This window comes from Staurois parvus, unplaced genomic scaffold (genome assembly GCF_062004578.1).
Source record: "Staurois parvus isolate SC_StPar_1 unplaced genomic scaffold, SC_StPar_1.0 ptg000155l, whole genome shotgun sequence".
In the NCBI taxonomy this organism is placed as follows: domain Eukaryota; kingdom Metazoa; phylum Chordata; class Amphibia; order Anura; family Ranidae; genus Staurois; species Staurois parvus.
In genome coordinates, this window is record NW_028317951.1 from 9,887,597 (window position 1) to 9,906,927 (window position 19,331).

Here is a 19,331-nt window from a genome sequence, read left to right on the forward strand (position 1 = left end):
TCCTATCTCTTGGTGGAGCAGCCTACTTTATTGCCTCTGGTTGACCCGTTCATGGAATTTTGTTCATCACTATGGAGTCTCACCACTGTATGGACTAATGGGGTGTCTGAGTCTTTTACTGCCATGCATTGCACAATATATTTGTGTGTTAAATACCTTGGACAGTCTACTTTCCAAAAAGGGGTCATTTGATGGTATTTTCATTGTCCTGGCATTATAGAGCCTCAAGTAATGAGATGAAAAAATGAGGCCATCAATACATCAGGACTGGTCAGTTTTCAAATACAGTATATACAGTATCTCACAGAAGTGAGTTCACCCCTCACAATTTTGTAAATATTTTATTATATCTTTTCATGTGACAACACTGAAGAAAGTGCACTTTGCTACAATGTAAAGTAGTGAGTGTACAGCTTGTATAACGGTGTAAATTTGATGTCCCCTCAAAATAACTCAACACACAGCCATTAATGTCTAAACCACTGGGAACAAAAGTGAGTACACCCCTAAGTGAAAATGTCCAAATTGGGTCCAATTAGCAATTTTCCCTTCCCGGTGTCATGTGACTCAATGTTACAAAGTCTCAGGTGTGAATGGGGAGCAGGTGTGTTAAATTTGGTGTTATCACTCTTACTCTCTCATACTGGTCACTAAAAGTTCAACATGGCACCTCATGGCAAATAACTCTCTGAGGATCTGAAAAAAAAAATTGTTGCTCGACATAAGGATGGCCTAGGCTATAAGAAGACCCTGAAACTGGGCTGCAGCACAATGGCCAAGACCATAGAGCAGTTTAACAGGACAGGTTCCACTCAGAACAGGCCTCACCATGGTCGACCAAAGACATTGAGTGCACATGTGTCAAGGTCCTACCTTTTCCCAGAGGTTATGCTGCTCCATGTGCTGGCATCTGTCAGGAATGGACTGGCCGGCAATGGTGGGACTCACCTGCCTTTTGATCTGCAGTACCAGGGCTGGCCAGCGGGTGCTCCCAGCAATCAGAGACTCAACCTTTCAGCCAGCTAACACCTGGAACTGATGATACTGGTGTATTTAAGGGATGGCCAGACTTGCAGACTCTGCCTTGGTGTTGTGTTTGTCCTGGGCCCTGTATCTGTCCTGCATCCTGTTTCTGTTCCTTTGCTGACCCTGCCTGATCTGAACCGCTGCTGACTTCTCCTGCTCTGATCCCGGCTCGCTCCTGACCATCCCTCTGCCTGACCCTCTGTACCACGCTGCTTGCTACCTGTTCTGATCCCTGGCTTGTGACCCTGACCATCCCTCTGCCTGACCCTCTGTACTACGCTGCTAGCTACCTGCTGAACCTGGCCTGTGACCCCGACCCATCTCCGCTTGCTCCCCCTGTACCTACCTGCCCTATTGATATTGACCCGGCCTGCCTGACGACGCTTGATTGTATGTACTGTTATCTGTGGGTGGTTGGTTTGGTTTGTTTGCACTGTATTATGTTTTAGTATTGCACTGCGTTTATGTTTGTATGGTTAGTGTTAATAAATTATATTGTTTATCACATATCTGAAGTCTGCGTTTCCCTGCGTCAGTCACACACCTCTGGTCACACCTGGGAGCCCTGACAGCATCCATCTTGGATTTCTTCAGAGCATGGTGGGAGTCTTTTATGCCTTCAGGCCTCTGCGGTCCATCCCCCAGAGGGGTGTGGTTGATCACATATAAGCCTGTTGTCCGCATGTGCCCTTTGCATTCGTGTCTTGTGTGTTAGTGTTGTAACAGCTCTGTTTATACTCTCGTGACTTTCCTGGAATCTGACTCGGCTTGTGACTAGACCATTCTCTGCAGTTTCCTTTGATCTGACCTCCGTTGCTGAACCCGGCCTGTGACCTGTGATTCTTGTCTACTGTTCTGTACCGTTTGTCCCATTGTTGTCGACCCGGCCTGCCCGACTATGCTATTGTCTGATCTGATTCCTCCCAGCTACACGCCATTGGCGGTGACCATTACCGCAGCTGGGGTGTCTCGGGGGCTGCGACCTGGTTCCTGGCTGCATCAAGTCCATCCCCACCATCAGGGGCCCTGGTGAAGGGCAGCCTGGGACTTAGACTCCGTGCCCTGAGGGACTCCGGTCTGTGGGTGGTGGTTGTCGTCAGTCAGTGCGGGACCCTGCCACTAGGCCTTCCTGTCCGTTCCACAGCTCCTGCCCTGACAACATGCTCAGCGTCATATCCAGAGGTTGTCTTTGGGAAATAGACGTATAAGTGCTACCAGCATTGCTGCATAGCTTGAAGGGGTGGGGGGTCAGCCTGTCAGTGTTCAGATCATACGCTGCACACTGCATCAAATTGGTCTGCATGGCTGCCATCCCTGAAGGAAGCCTCTTCTAAAGATGATGCACAAGAAAGCCAGCAAACTGTTTACATGAAGTCAAGCATCCGAAGGACATGGATTACTGGAACCATGTCTTGTGGTCTGATGAGACCAAGATAAACTTATTTGGTTCAAATGGTGCCAAGCGTATGTGGCGGCAACCAGGTGAGGAGTACAAAGACAAGTGTGTCTTGCCTACAGTCAAGCACGGTGGTGGGAGAGTCATGGTCTAGGGCTGCATGAGTGCTGCTGGCACTGGGGAGCTACAGTTCATTGAGGGAACCATGAATGCCAACATGTACTGTGACATACTGAGGCAGAGCATGATCCCCTCTCTTTGGAGACTGGGCCGCAGGGCAGTATTCCAACATGATAACGACCCCAAACACACCTCCAAGATAACCACTGCCTTGCTAAAGAAACTGCGGGTAAAGGTGATGGACTGGCCAAGCATGTCTTCAGACCTAAACCCTATTGAGCATCTGTGGGGTGTCCTCAAACAGAAGGAGGAGGAGTGCAAGGTCTCTAACATCTACCAGTTTTATGATGTCATCATGAAGGAGTGGAAGAGGACTCCAGTGGCAACTTGTGAAGCTCTAGTGAGCTCCATGCCCAAGAGGGTTAAGGCAGTGCTGGAAAATAATGGTGGAAACACAAAATAATGAAACTTTGGGCCCAATTTGGACATTTTCACTTAGGGGTGTAGTCACTTTTGTTGCCAGCTGTTTAGACATTAATGGCTGTGTGTTGAGTTATTTTGAGGGGACATCAAATTTACACTGTTATACAAGCTGTACACTCACTACTTTTCATTGTAACAAAGTGCAATTTCTTCAGTGTTGTCACATGAATAGATATAATAAAATATTTACAAAAATGTGAGGGGTGAACTCACTTCTGTGAGATACTGTATAAAACAGTTTGTAGACTCTATAACTTTCTCACAGATTAAACATTATACACTGATTTGGGTTATTTTTACGAATGAAATGTAGCAGAATACATTTTGCTCTAAATTTAAGAATAAAAATTATTTACTTGCAAAGTTTATAGCAGAAATAAAGAAAAAAGTGTTTTTTTTTAAATTCTGTATTTTTTTCATTTATATACCAAAAAAATTAAAACCCCAGTGGTGATTAAATACCACCAAAAGAAAGCTCTGTCTGTCTCAAAAAATGATATATCACTTGGGTACAATGTTGCATGACTGAGTAATTGCAATTCAAAGTGTAAAACTGCTGAAAGTTGAATACTGGCTTGAGCAGGAAGGGGGTGAACGTGTCTGATACTGAAGTGGTTAATACTAGAAATGGTTCCCTATGGCCATGCCTAGCTTCCTGTGGCTTTTATTAGCCCTACAAATGGCCAGATTTAAATAACAACATTTTCTCCCCCATAGACCTTAATGGGATTTATTGTAAAGTTTGCAAACTTCAAACTTCAAACAAAATTCACAAAACAGTTAGCAAATTAAACTGGGAAGAGTCACTCATCCCAAATAATGACCTAATGCCAACAAGCAGATCACAGACACTTACAGTGGAATGTTGTGCTATTTAGGGCTTCTGAACCAGCTCATCTGGTATAGACTGGACTGGATGTTTGCATACTCAACACAGGCCATGGCCTAGGGTAGTAGAACTACCAGGGGCCACACATGGACTCAACATATCAGTTAGAATAGAATGAGTATAAGAACAGTGATAATATGTCCTACTACTCTAGTTTGTTCTAGGTATTCTAACACAAAGTGGGCAAATCAGCTTTTATATCCATAGATTTGCTGAGCCTTGGGTTTTGCGTTGTCATGATGTCTGATCCTTTTAATGTGTTAATATGGCTGTTCCATTGACTTGGGTAGAAGGTGACATCACAAGACAGTTGGCCTAGGAGCAGAAACTCCAGAGCTGCCCTTTACCACTGCTAAGAAGGAAGAGAGGCATAGCCAGGGGCGGACTGACAACTCATGGGGCCCCTGGGCAATAGGGGATCATGGGGCCCCTGTGCCCTTGTCCAAACTCAAAAAAGCCTATGAAAAAGGTACCAGGGGCATCTCATGGGGCCCCCTACTGACCCCAGGCCCTCGGGCAGTGCCCGAGTTTCCAAATGGTCAGTCTGCCCCTGGGCATAGCTTTTGCTTTGTGTCCTCTCACGCAGTCTGTGTGTGCACACTGTGAACAGCTGCACATGGCATCATACTTCCAAATGAAAATGCACACCTAGAGGAGAATCCTTTGAGACTCCAAAGGTCCCAGCAGGTATAGGGAATCTAACAGCACTGCCGGGGGAAAGTTTAAGAAGAAAGCTCAGAGGAAAAAAAAAAAAAGCAGCAAGTGCACTTATGTTTTGTTACAAACACCTTAATTATTAAAAAATATAGTTTAAAATCACTTTAAAGTAGATAATATTTTTTCTTTGTGTATTTTTGCTTGCCTTTACTCATGGAGATGCATTTTTTTGTACTCACAGTCAAAAGAGCGAAGAGAAGAATGTCAAATATTTAAATAGTTCTTTTACCTGTTCAAGGCAATGACTCTCCAGAATGACTGCAGTTTTACCTACATATATTAAAGGACCATCAAGGTTAATTATACTGCAGAACCTGACAGGTGTAAGGTATGCTTACAAGAAGAGAGAGAGATGGTCATTAATGTCTCTGTAGTCTAAAAAGTTATTTTATTAAAGAGAAAATGTAAATCATCAAAGTGAATAGTCATGTTCAATTTATATGTCATGTCACTTCTCTACATAAGCTATACAGGTATTTTAATCAATAACACTTTAAAAGACCTGTCTTGGAATTGGAATGCAAGTATAACTAGCGTAATAAATCTATTTTTTTAACCTCAAAAACACAGTTTGCATTGACTGTATATGTACTGTATATGTGCAATATAATAAGATTGTACCAATTCAGTTTTTATGATCTCAGAGATAAACATAAACTAAAACTTAAACATGTAAAAAAACTATATAAATGTTTATCATTCTTCTTTTTGTTCTTTTTGACTGTACAAAAAACAGATTGTGAGTCTCTTTGTTTTTGACCATTGTTGCTTTGTTTGTAATTTTTTATAAAATCCCCACACAGTGGGGAGAGGGTCTTTTTATGCATTTTGGAGCGCAGCATTAAAAATACACAAACCCTTTAAAGAAGAGTTCCACTCAAAATCGGTAGCTCTGCTTATTTGCCTCCTCCCCACCTCCACTGCCATATTTAGCACCTGTTGGGGGGGGGGAGGGGGGGAGCGGATACCTGTTTTTAACAGATACCTGCTCCCACTTCTGGCTCAGTTTGTCGCGGTGAAGTGAGCCAGAAGTTCGACCCCTCCTCCCACCTGCAGTCTCCTGGGAACTATCACAGGTCCCAGAAGTCTGCCGGACTAATCAGGAGGCACAGCGCGACTCGCGCATGCGCAGTGGGCACCAGGCTGTGAAGCCGCAAGCTGTCACAGTCTGGTGCCCACAGTTGAGATGCCGGCGCTGTGGAGGAGAGAAGGGACTGCACAGGTGAGAACATCGCTGGATCCTGGGACAGGTAAGTGTGTGTTTATTAAAAGTCAGCAGTTACAGTTTTTGTAGCTGCTGACTTTTAATAAACAATAAAATGGCTGGAACTCCGCTTTAAATAACATTCTTGTGGGGTGCCTTAAAGCTGTGTTTTTTATGCATTAGCAGTCTAAGTGATGGAGTAAATTGTCACTGCATATTTGGCTGTGGAATTTTTTCTTGTTTTACAAGGCCCTTTGGGTCTGGTATGGATTTTTAGGGTAACCCCATGCCAAAATTATAAAACAAAATGTCATGGGGTTCCATACCAGACCCTTATCCATGCATGCAGCCCGGCAGGCCAGGAAAAGGGGTGGATGAACGAGTGCCCCCCCCTTCCTGAACCATGCCAGTCCACATTCCCTCAACATTGAGGGTGCTTTAGGGAGGGGGGATCCCTTCAAAGCACTTTGTCCCCATGTTGATAGGGACAATGGCCTCTTCCCTACAACCCTGGGCAGTGGTTTTTGGGGGGCTGCAGGTGGGGAATTATTGGATCTGGAAGCACCCTTTAACAAGGGGGCTCCCAGATCCTGGCCCTCATGTGAATGAGAATGGGGTACATATTACCCCATTCTCATTCACCAAACAAATGTGCAATGTAGAAAAAAAAACACACAAAAAAATGTCCCCCAAAGTAGATCTAATGTCAATCACGATAAATGCCGACCAGCATGACAAAAACACTGGACACCTGTTGAATGACAGGTAAACATGGGGATGGCATCATCCAGTGACCCTGTCCTCTGTCTACCTGTCATTCTGCAAGTGTCTGTGGGACATATAACTTGCCAAATGATAAATAATGACATCACCGGGTGACTCCAACCCTGTGCCTACCTGTCATTGGGCGAGTGTCTCTTCACAGAACACGTCATTTACCAATTGACGAGTGAGTGAGTGTCGCTGGACAAGATGGGTCATGCTCAGAGGGTGGCTTTTTTGTTTTTTTGTGGGGGTGCGTCAGGGAAAATTATTTATTTTAAAAGGACTTGTAAAAACTGCCAAAAATGAGCACCCCATACTTATTCACATGGGGGAGGAGATCTTGGGGCCCCCTTGTTAAAAGGGGTTTCCAAATTTCAATAAGCCCCCCACCCCCATACCACCACATTCACCGCCCAAGGATGTGGAGAAAAGACCCTTGACCCCACGTGGCCTAGTATGGTTCTGGGGGGGCACCCTCTTTCCTGGCCTGCATGCTCGGAAAAAGGTCTGGTATGGATTTTGGGGAGGCATGCAATTATATTAAAAATTTTGCCACAGGGTTCATCTCAAAATCCATACCAGACCCAAAAGGCATAGTATGGAATGGGGGAGGAGGGCCTCATGCTGTTTTTTTTAAAAAAAAATTTAACTGGCACTTCTTTTGTTTCCATTCTGCTGTTAGTGGGGAATCTCACTGACAGCAGCTTACAGCAACTATGGTGGTCAAGGATGCTGCGACCGCCTGCTCCTTAACAACCACAGCTATTCACAAGGAATTCAGATCTGTCCAAAGTTATACTGGGTGAATTAGAAAACTTTTCAAATCCACCCTTTATAATGAATATACAAAACAAATCCTGAAAACGAACTGGGCCAACACAATGAAATAAAATGAAATTATAAACCTAAAAAGTGTTCCTGAAACAAAGCTACATTTTCTGGCATGCACATGGATACTGGACAGTTTCTATGTAATTTCTATATAATTGTAATTGTGACATTTTCCGCAGGAGGATATTTTTAATGAGGAAGAATTTGACAAAATGTACTAGAGAAAAATATTACAAACGGGTTTTATTACGCAAATGAGACAGCAATGTACAATTAGCCAGCAGCAGGACAATTTTAAATAGCAAGGCTTGCACAAATTCCTAAAGACAAAAACATACAGTATTCTGGTGTTTTATTACAAGAATTGGGGCAGGGGTGGACTGACAACTCATGGGGCCCCTGGGCAATAGGAGATCATGGGGCCCCTGTGTCCTTGCCCACACTCAAAAAAAGCCTATAAAAGGTACCAGGGGCATTTCATGGTGCCCCCTACTGACGCCGGGCCCTCGGGCACTGCCCAAGTGCTCGAATGGTCAGTCCGCCCCTGCTGTTGAGAATATATGGGATGGGATGGGATGGTGAGTGATATAATGCAAATCGGTTTGTGTCCATGCACTTAGCTTTTTCTTTTAAACAATGCAGAAGAAATAGCAACTTGAGAACTGATGATCAGTGACAAATGGATGCTGCACTTTGACCACCCCAAATGAAAAAATAGTCCTATCAACATTAAATAAAAATAAAAAAAATCCCCAAAAGAAAGGAAAAATTCAAAATATCAACCCTGAAATAGCCCACTTTCTTGAGCAGCAAAAAGGCAGTTCAACCTAAAATTAAGGCTCTGTCAATTAGAAATAAATAAATAAAAAGGTAAAGTTTTCTAATTGACCCTAATATAATCCCTATGCAGATTCCAATAAACCGACACTAAGGCTGCCCTGTGTCCACCCCCTTATTGGTCTTTTTACTATAAGTCTGTTGGCTATAGTTCACAGGCCCTGCAGTGCAATATAGTGTTTAAAAATTCTCTTGGGCGAATCTGTGCAAAGATTTGCCAAGATTTAACAAATCGTGAACCTGCAAGGTTTGCCTCAAACCCATGGTAGTGACAAACCTGAGTCTTCTATCACTAAACACTCCATTAAATGACAAAGCTTCACAAGGGTGCCAGCACATTGGAGGCATGATTATCCAGTTCTGTCTTTATTGTTCTCTTATTTTATCAGCTGGTGGTTTTAAAATTTTAGATGATGTGCTAAAAACAGTAGAAATATATTATACGTAAATACAGTATGCATACAAGTGTTTTCATTAAGTACATTTTTGGAATGAATTGAAGTTTTACAGTTATTTTATTTAACTTCCAGATAATTCCTTCCTTTGTTATACTAAATACATAATCACTGTATAGTTTAGTACATTTACATAGCAGAATGGATTTAATGAGTTTAGTAATATTTACTCATCACACTCATTTAAAATCCCCCTTTTCAGTCTTAGCTTAGTCATCTCTTAAAATGAGTCTTTAATTTAAAGTAGAACAGTGGCTATTGCCTATTATATTTATTTTCAAGAAGTAAATAAAATGTAAGTTTAGTGTGGTTTAGTGTGCCAGTGGTAGGGAATGGTGTGATTCGCACAAAGTGACACTTCATTTTCACTATACAATGGTGTGGTGAATTACATATAGTGACATGCATTGTGTATAGTATACATGTGTATAGTTATGTGTGGTGGCACTGTTTGCACAATTGTTTTCAGTGTGTCCTAGTGGTGACTGTTGTTCTTCTGGTATGGAATAACACCAGTCATCACACTATGTATAAGTAGACACTGACAGGGGATAGATAAAGATGCTGAGTAAGGATGAGATTGAATCATGCACTTTCAAGATTTGTGGTCCCTGACAATTATTATGCAGGCTCACCTGGGAGAATTTCTGTTAACCATGATACACGGCATGACCTTTGAAAAATAGCCGTCAGGCTGAGAAAAGCCAATAAGTGAGCTTTTGGCTAAGCCAGGCCATTCACTATAAGGGGAAGGGGGGTACAGAGCAGCCATAGTGCCAGTGAATTGGAACATGTCGCAGGGAAAGGATACAATTTTACACTGTTGTATCCTCTGCAGTACATAATTCTTGTAGTACAATCTCAGCCTATGATATTTGTAAATTTATAGTAAATTTATTTATAGAAAATGTATAGTAAATTTAGGCCTTGACTTTCTATGTAACCTTGCCTTGCTACTGGCCAGTTTTACACAGCTGTATAATCTACAGTCTCTAAATTCATACACTAAAACACCTGCATGTAATCTTTTATACTATTGTATCCTATGTAGTATGTTCAATGTTAACCACTTGCCTACCGGGCACTTTTACCCCTTTCCTGCCCAGACCAATTTTCAGCTTTCAGCGCTTTCATACTTTGAATGACAATTACGCGGTCATGCAACACTGTACATAGACTAAATTTGTATCATTTTTTGAGACAAATAGAGCTTTCTTTTGGTGGTATTTAATCACCCCTGGGGTTTTTATTTTTTGATAAACAAACAAAAAAGACCAAAAAATTTGAAAAAAAAAAGTTTTCCTTAGTTTCTGTTATAAGGTTTTGTAAAGAAGTAATTTTTCTCTTTCACTAATGGGCTTTGATAGGCTGCACTGATGAGGAGTCACTGATGGGCGCTGATAGACTGCACTGATATGTGGCACTGATGAGACTGCACTGATAGGTGGCATTTATGGGCACTGTTAGGTGGCACTGATGGGCAGCACTGATGAGCACTGATAGGCGGCATTGATGGGCACTGTTAGGCAGCACCAACGGGCACTGACAGACAGCACTGTTAGGAACTGATAGGTGGCACTGATGGGCACTGTTGGGTGGCACTGATGGACACTGATAGGCATCACTGATCACTGATGGGCACTGATTCAACTGATGGGCACCGATACAACTGATGTGCTCTGATTCAAGTGATAGGCACTGATTGCCAGCAAATATGGGCACTGATGGGCACTATTGGCTGCACTGATGGGGCTACACTGATCATCAGGGCACTGATGATCAGTGCCCTGATGATCAGTGTAGATGTCCCCCTGTAAAATGCCGCTTACCGGCTCTCCTTTCCTCACAAGCTGTCAGCATGAGGAGAGGACTGCCGATAAAAGGCATTTCCTATTTTCCCTGTGATCAGCTGTGATTGGACACAGCTGGTCACATGGTAAAAGCGACTATGATTGGCCCATTCCTTAGTCATGTGATCAGCTGTGTCCGAAGGACACAGCAATCACAGATCGCACGCAGTGCATTCCCCAGGGGGCACACGGCTCAGTTTCTTTTTCCATTCAGCCGCTGGGTTGAACGAGAAAAAATTGATGGTGTGCACCTAGCTTTGCCATTTTGATGAAAAAGAATGTGTTTCTGCTAAATCTACATGTGAAAAATCTATGTTTTTGTTTTACCACCTCCTCTAATTTCTCAAACACCTGCAGTTGGAATGATCATACTACTCCTCAGTAGTTAATGAGGGAGGTGGGGACCCTATATTTTTCCATACATTCAATTTATGAAATGATCTCCTTTAAGACACTTAAACCACTTTTATTCTGCTTGAAATAAAAAACTTTTTAAAACATATTTTAAATATTTTTTGACTCACAAAGCATGTGTACAATAAACATTATTTAATAAACAATTTAATTTGAAGACATTTAAAGTGTAATTCTCCTTTTTCTGGGAAAATAAATAATCCCATATGGGTGATCAAGGTACATTGCACGGATTTTAATGAAGCAGAGTCCCAACTTTTTATGTTGTGAAGAAATAATTCTTTGTTTCACCAGACTGATCATTTACTTATTTTAAATGAAAAGGATCTGGTTTATTAATAATCAGCTGATGCACTTTCTGTGGTATATTGAGGACAGGTGAAGTGTCTGCATCTGCATCAGAACTTATTAACCTTTGGGGAGTACTTTACCAAAACTTACATTTATATTGCAGAGGGTGCCTAAAACCTGACTTGTATCTTTATTCAGATTTCTGGGAAAATCAATAAGCTACTCACGTGAGCAGAAAATTACATTTTTGGGAGCATTCTGTACACAGCAAATGTCAGCACTGCAGACTGGCAAGGAAATGTAATTTTTATAAACATTAAGCTACAACATGGATCATGTTGCAATTGCATATGCTATATTATTACATCATATGCTATATTATTTTTTGCAATATGCTATATTTTTCCCATAAACGTGTAGTTATCCTTTAACCTAGTTTAACTCAGTGATGTTTTTAAAGCCTTTTAAACATAATCTTAGTAGTATAACTTTGCTTACCTAATTTTCATGTACTGTATGCTGTACTTGAAGATGTCCAGTGTTTACTCTAAAAAAGACCACAATGTAAATAATACCTAGCACATATTTAGTGTGTTCCAAATCTCCATTTTCTCTCCCTGGTTTTTGTGTAGTGCTTCCTTAAACAAAAGCTACCTACCTGCTGTGCCTTGTTGTTTCAATGAGTAAATAATTACTTTTTCACACTGTGATCATTTCTTTGTCTACACTAAACACATATAATTACTTAAGCAAAATAAGTTTTTGTTCCATTTTTCCCTTTGGCAGCAGAACAATAAATTTAGCAATATATAACTTTTACAACCAGACCTATTTAACCAAAGAATGAAGTTAAACCAATGAAAATACAAATCACTGAGGGAGTAGAATTTTATTTTTGTATTCCAGCTTCACCTGTGGGGCAATGCATTAGACTGAGTCAGTTATCTCCATGCAGTGCTGAAATCAGATGTATTGAGGTGCTTACAGCTAGAAGGTTTCTAGGTTACAGAGTCACAACTAGTTTCATGAACAATAAAACAGATACTCTGTGGTAGAGACTAACACACTTATAGCAAGAAAAATGTTATCAAAACCAACTGCTGTAAAAACATTTCTCAAGAGATTAAATAAACTGTCATGCACCAAAAACTTTTTAAGGGGAATTCAATACGTTTATAAAAGCCCCCCCCCCAAAAAAAAAAAAAACAAACATCTGGCACATAAATATAAAACCAAATAAATGTTCTGACATTTTATTTGTCTTCTTTGTGTCACCGTCTAACCTGCAGTTTCCCATTTGTACAATACTTAATTCCTTATCTCATGTTCATGGCACCTTCATATCAGGAGAAAACATGGAGTGGGAATCCAAACTCTCACAATCCTTTCACGAACTGCAGCCAACAACATACTTAAAGCTTCACAGTGCACATCCCCTTGGGAATCTCACCTAAAACTATTAGAACACTGGTATTATACCCCAACTTGGTCCGAAATCTAAAATCTTCCACTCCTACTCCCTGTTATGTTGGCGAGATTGTGGTCAGAAGGGCTTGTTTTTGCACATTTGGTGGATATGCCCCAAAATCATGCCCTTTTGGAAAAGCATATGCCACTTTATCTCTTCAGTAGCTACCATAACAATCGCACTAGGTCCAGCAATGGCACTTCTGCTAAACTATGAACTTTGGCCTAAGCTTCATTTATCCTTCATCATTTATTGCATGGTTGCCAGGGAATCTATGGCGAAGAATTAGAAGCAGCCAGAGCCCCTCAGATTTTACATCTTTTATAGTTAATGTCAACATTCAGACCCAATTTGAGCTTATGTTTTCCATCAAAAATGGCAAAGGCCAATCTTTTTTTGGCACAATGGTCAGTATGGCTACAACGCCTGTCCTGCACAGTCCGTCCATAATGATGGCACAACAACACCCATTGTTCTTCTATGGGATGCCATCCTATGTATTAAATTAAATCAGGTCTGTGAAACGCACACCACCTCAGACAGGGTGAGCAGCGGGGCGCAGCGCTCAAATCTATCGCATGCTGTTGTAATAGTACCACAGGAACATAAACCTACTACACCATAAAAGCAATTTTTTGTTTCTGAGTGTATGTATTTTCACATCCAACTAACAAGAAAGTAGTTCTAAGAAGACCTTGGTGATATCTGCTTCCTCCTAAATCTGGTGTTTGTTAACACTGTGACATGTGATATGACTATGATGATAAGTACCTAGTAAGTTAGCAATCTTACCCCACGAGGTGGAATATTGGATCAGTGGAATTTATATTCGTCACTGGTTTTGGGCACACGGTTTACAGATTCTCTGTGGAACTGCACAGCATGGACTATTTATTTTATAGACATTATTTCTTGTTTATGTATAATTTATTTTATTGTGCAGAGATAATGGCTTCATTATTTTTTGCACTATATATTTGCACATCATTGTGAGTAGAGATGAGCGAATTATTCAAAAATTCGATTCGGCTGATTCGCCGAATTTGCGGGAGAAATTCGATTCGATGCGAATTTATTCGCCGCGAATTTAACTTATTTAAAGGGTTTCTAGGCTTCAGAGAGCCTTTACATTAGTGCAGAACACTGTACCTTTAATTTAAATGCCCTTGGAGTCTGCTGGGGAAGAGAAATAATACTGTCAGTCAGTATGACATGCAGATGAGTGCCGTCGATCTTAGAATCACCGCACACTTCACTCATTTGGGCAGTCACGGGGCACGACGAAGAAGAAGAAGAAGAATGAAAAGAAGAATGAAAAGAAGAAGAAGAAGAATGAAAAGAAGAATGAAAAGAAGAAGAAGAAGAATGAAAAGAAGAAGAAGAGGAATGAAAAGAAGAATGAAAAGAAGAAGAGGAAGAATGAAAAGAAGAAGAATGAAAAGAAGAATGAAAAGAAGAAGAAGAATGAAAAGAAGAAGAAGAAGAATGAAAAGAAGAAGAAGAAGAATGAAAAGAAGAAGAAGAAGAAGAATGAAAAGAAGAATGAAAAGAAGAAAAAGAAGAATGAAAAGAAGAAGAATGAAAAGAAGAAGAAGAATGAAAAGAAGAAGAATGAAAAGAAGAATGAAAAGAAGAAGAAGAAGAATGAAAAGAAGAAGAAGAAGAATGAAAAGAAGAAGAAGAATGAAAAGAAGAATGAAAAGAAGAAGAAGAAGAATGAAAAGAAGAATGAAAAGAAGAAGAAGAAGAATGAAAAGAAGAAGTAGAATGAAAAGAAGAAGAAGAAGAATGAAAAGAAGAAGAAGAATGAAAAGAAGAATGAGAAGAAGAATGAAAAGAAGAATTAAAAGAAGAATGAGAAGAATGAAAAGAAGAATGAAAAGAAGAAGAAGAAGAATGAAAAGAAGAATGAAAAGAAGAAGAAGAAGAATGAAAAGAAGAAGAAGAATGAAAAGAAGAATGAAAAGAAGAAGAAGAAGAATGAAAAGAAGAATGAAAAGAAGAAGAAGAAGAATGAAAAGAAGAATGAAAAGAAGAAGAAGAAGAATGAAAAGAAGAAGAAGAAGAATGAAAAGAAGAAGAAGAAGAATGAAAAGAAGAATGAAAAGAAGAAGAAGAATGAAAAGAAGAAGAAGAAGAATGAAAAGAAGAATGAAAAGAAGAAGAAGAAGAATGAAAAGAAGAAGAAGAATAATGAAAAGAAGAATGAAAAGAAGAAGAAGAAGAGGAATGAAAAGAAGAAGAAGAAGAATGAAAAGAAGAATGAAAAGAAGAAGAAGAAGAATGAAAAGAAGAAGAAGAATGAAAAGAAGAATGAAAAGAAGAAGAAGAAGAATGAAAAGAAGAAGAAGAAGAATGAAAAGAAGAATGAAAAGAAGAAGAAGAAGAATGAAAAGAAGAATGAAAAGAAGAAGAAGAAGAATGAAAAGAAGAAGAAGAAGAATAAAAAGAAGAAGAAGAAGAATGAAAAGAAGAATGAAAAGAAGAAGAAAAAGAATGAAATGAAGAAGAAGAAGAATGAAAAGAAGAAGAAGAAGAATGAAAAGAAGAAGAATGAAAAGAAGAAGAATGAAAAGAAGAAGAAGAAGTATGAAAAGAAGTAGAATGAAAAGAAGAAGAAGAAGAATGAAAAGAAGAATGAAAAGAAGAAGAAGAAGATTGAAAAGAAGAAGAAGAAGAATGAAAAGAAGAAGAAGAAGAATGAAAAGAAGAAGAAGAAGAATGAAAAGAAGAAGAAGAATGAAAAGAAGAATGAAAAGAAGAAGAAGAAGAATGAAAAGAAGAAGAATGAAAAGAAGAATGAAAAGAAGAAGAAGAAGAATGAAAAGAAGAATGAAAAGAAGAATGAAAAGAAGAAGAAGAAGAATGAAAAGAAGAAGAAGAAGAATGAAAAGAAGAAGAAGAAGAATGAAAAGAAGAAGAAGAAGAATGAAAAGAAGAATGAAAAGAAGAAGAATGAAAAGAAGAAGAAGAATGAAAAGAAGAATGAAAAGAAGAAGAATGAAAAGAAGAAGAATGAAAAGAAGAATGAAAAGAAGAAGAAGAATGAAAAGAAGAAGAAGAATGAAAAGAAGAAGAATTCCAGTACAGCAAAAAGTGTATCTGCAGAGAGCTCCGCTATTTCTGACAGTTCTCTGACAGTTCTGACAGTTCATTTACAGCGGTTGAAACATTGTATCTATTTATTTCCGAATAAAAACATCTGTATCCTAAATGGAAACAAATAGATACAATGTTTCAACCGCTGTAAATGAACTGTCAGAACTGTCAGAGAACTGTCAGAAATAGCGGAGCTCTCTGCAGTGACACTTTTGCCGGCTGATCGGGGAAAATTCGATTCGTGCATCCGAAGTTTGCTAAAATTCGGATTCGATGCGAATCGAATTTTTCCTAAAATTCGAAACGAATTCCACTTCGCCAAGTTCGATTCGCTCATCTCTAATTGTGAGTACTAGGATTATTTCATTATTGTTATTATTTTTAGTAATGTGGGAGTAGCAATCCAACTCTTATTACTATTGAGAAGTACCTGGCTAAGATTTTTTTTACTGTTGCTAATCTCGGGTGATGTGTATCCTTATTTAAATACTGGTGCATTTCATGCACCCTATCTCTTAGCATACCTGGGCAGACTTGTTGAGTCTTTTTATATATTTCTTTCACTGACATGGTATATTCCCACTAAGTGATCTTGTCATGCACAGTAGCAATTGTTACCTTTTTGTGGGTTACTTTTCTTAGTGATATGTCATTATCCTTTTTTTTTGTTTTACATTAAAACTTTATTAGATTTTAAGCAATATACAAGGAAACTGCAGTTAGTGGGAACATTAGATGAGTGAAAGTAGCATAACATACAAACATGAAAGAAAACATTAATATTAGCATAGCTAAGAGGACACCAGGTCTCTAAGCATTGTAAATACTAGAGAAACAGCAACAATCAGTCGTTTTTGTAATCCGCTTTAAGTCTTATAGATCCAAGTGGACCAAGGATGCCAAAGGGAGTCAAAGTGCCTTATCTTCTTACTGCATTCTGCCAAGGTGTGTTCATATGAGTGGTGGGTTTTGGTAAGGGAAATCACATCTGAGGGATTTGGAGCTTTTTGGGCCTTCCAGTTTTTGGCAATCATGAGTCTGGCCACAAAAAGTATGTGCATAACTACTAAGCATAAAGGGCAGGGCTTAAAATTTAAAGTCCTGAGCTACAAGCCAGGCCCCACCCAACCCCTATCCTGCTACACCCCTAATTCCACCCCTAAACATGCCCTCATAAATTATTTCATGAAATAACACTGTTAAATGTTACCCACATTACATCAGGGTCCCCAGAGTCCTCCCACATTACATCAGGGTCTTGCAGGCGAGTGGAAATTTCAAGGCCTGATAAAGGGTATGGTATATTATCAATTCCTAGATTCAAGATTGCCAAATGCGGAGAAGGTTCCAAGATTAAACCTGTGATTTCAGACATTAAGTGGAATATCATTTTCCAGAAGCTTACAATGCATTTGCAAGACCAGAACGTGTATGAGGTTGCCAGTTTGACCGCAACCTCTCCAGCAGAAAGGAGACTGTGCAGATGAGATTTTGGCTAAGCGTAGAGGTGTGAAATATGAGCGAAGAGCAATTTTATGGATTAACTCCCAATGTTGTATACAATGTATTGCTTTGTAAGTAAACCTAAAGGCAGTACTCCTTTAGATTTATGGAAGATCAATTTCTCCTGCAGTAAATTGTAAATAAGATAACTTCCTGTGCGTTTAGAAGTAGGTGAGAGATAAAAGTCTAGTAGCTATTTAGGCATCTTTATAGGGGGGGGGGGAATGCTTTAGAAGATGTTGAATTATATAAAATGTATAGTGGTCATGACATGTTAGCCCAAATCTCGTCCAAAGAAAGTAGCAGAGAAGGAGTACAACTAGACCCAGTGTGGTGCAGAAGATTGACAATCCACCTAGTGCCATAAGAGGCCTGTCTACCCCTAGTAAACTTGTATTGGTCAGGTTTGATCAATTCTGGTAGGATGTTAAATAAAGGCCCTGCTAGAAGTTTTGCATGAATTTTGACATCAGAATTAAGCAGAGATATAGTTCTAAAGTTAGTAGGGGTTCTTGGATTTTTACCAGGTTTAGGTATAGTAACCACATACATCTTCATCATCTCAGGGGGAAAAGACACCTTTGTAACAGCTAGTTGAAAGATATCTTGCATATGAGGTGCCAATTGTTCTTTAAATTTATAATAGTCGTTTGAGAAACCATCAGGGCCAAGGGTTTTCCCAGCTGGTAGGAAATCTATAATTTCAGTGATTTCATTAGCCATAAATGGGGCATTACATTTACAGAGATGTTAGATAGAGAGATTTGAGAGCTGTAGCCGAGCTAAAAAACTGTTGATATCTTGAGGGGTAGGTTGTGGCATGTGGTGATCATCTTTAAGGTTGTATAAGAAGCTGTAGTAGTCCACAAAGGAGTTCGCAATATCTTAGGGATTGATTAACTTGGAATTGGTGACAGGGTGATTAAGATGCAAAATTTTCATTTTGGAAAGGTGGGTTTTCAGTCTATGTGCAAGTAATTTATTTGCATTATTTCCTCTATCATAGTGTTTAATGTTTAGGACTTTTGCTGACTTGACAAATTGTTCAAGTAAGAGAACTCGCAGTTCCAGTCTGAGTTTAAGAAGGGTAGATGAACGTGTGGAATCAGGTTGGGTTTTATTAAGTGACTCCAGTTTGTGAATTTCTAATAGTATGGCATCTATGCGCTGAGAACAGAGTTTTTTAGCTAGGGCACAGACTTAAAGGATAATTCCTCTCATATATTTTTATGAGTAATCCATTAAACAAAGGGGTCTCCATTGGGGGTAGTATTCATTTCAAAATACTCCTTGAGATGTTGAGTCAGAAATGAAACATTAGAAGATTAACTAATAAGCTTGGAATTACAACTCCAATGGCACACAGGTGTGCAGGCGTTTTTTTCCTCCGGTGAAATGGAGACTGCAGCATGGTCCAATCAGGTAATGTCAGCAATAAAAGAATCGGAGTTGGAGTTGCCATTTATCTACCAAAAATAGGTCAACACGGGTGTAGGTGGTATGTCTGGCAGAAAAGAAGGTGTAGTCTTTCTCCTCCTTGAGTTTCAGTAATCAAGGCAGGATATAACCAATGCATGGATAAGTTGTTTTGTAGTGTCATTGGTCAGAAATCCATGAGCAAGAGTTTGGGGGAAATCAAGAAGGAATCATTAGCAGCAGCTTGAGAGTTTTTTATCCATACAAGCTGGTCACAAATCCATTGAATTACCCTTATCCATCCATCCATGAGTGAGAGCTTGGAGGAAGCTAAGGAGGGATCATCATTGGTGGTTTGGGAGGCATGTGAATTCATGGAAGTTGGTTTTTAAGCCACCTTATGTGAGTGTAAGGAAGGTTTTTCTTAAGAAAATGTTCTTTTGATCCTCATACAGTATTATACTGTTGGCATTTTTTTAAATATATTTTATATTGCCCTATGTGGAAACATCCGGGAAGGAAAGTCAATAAGAAATCGTTTAAGGGAGAAACAACATCTGAGGATAC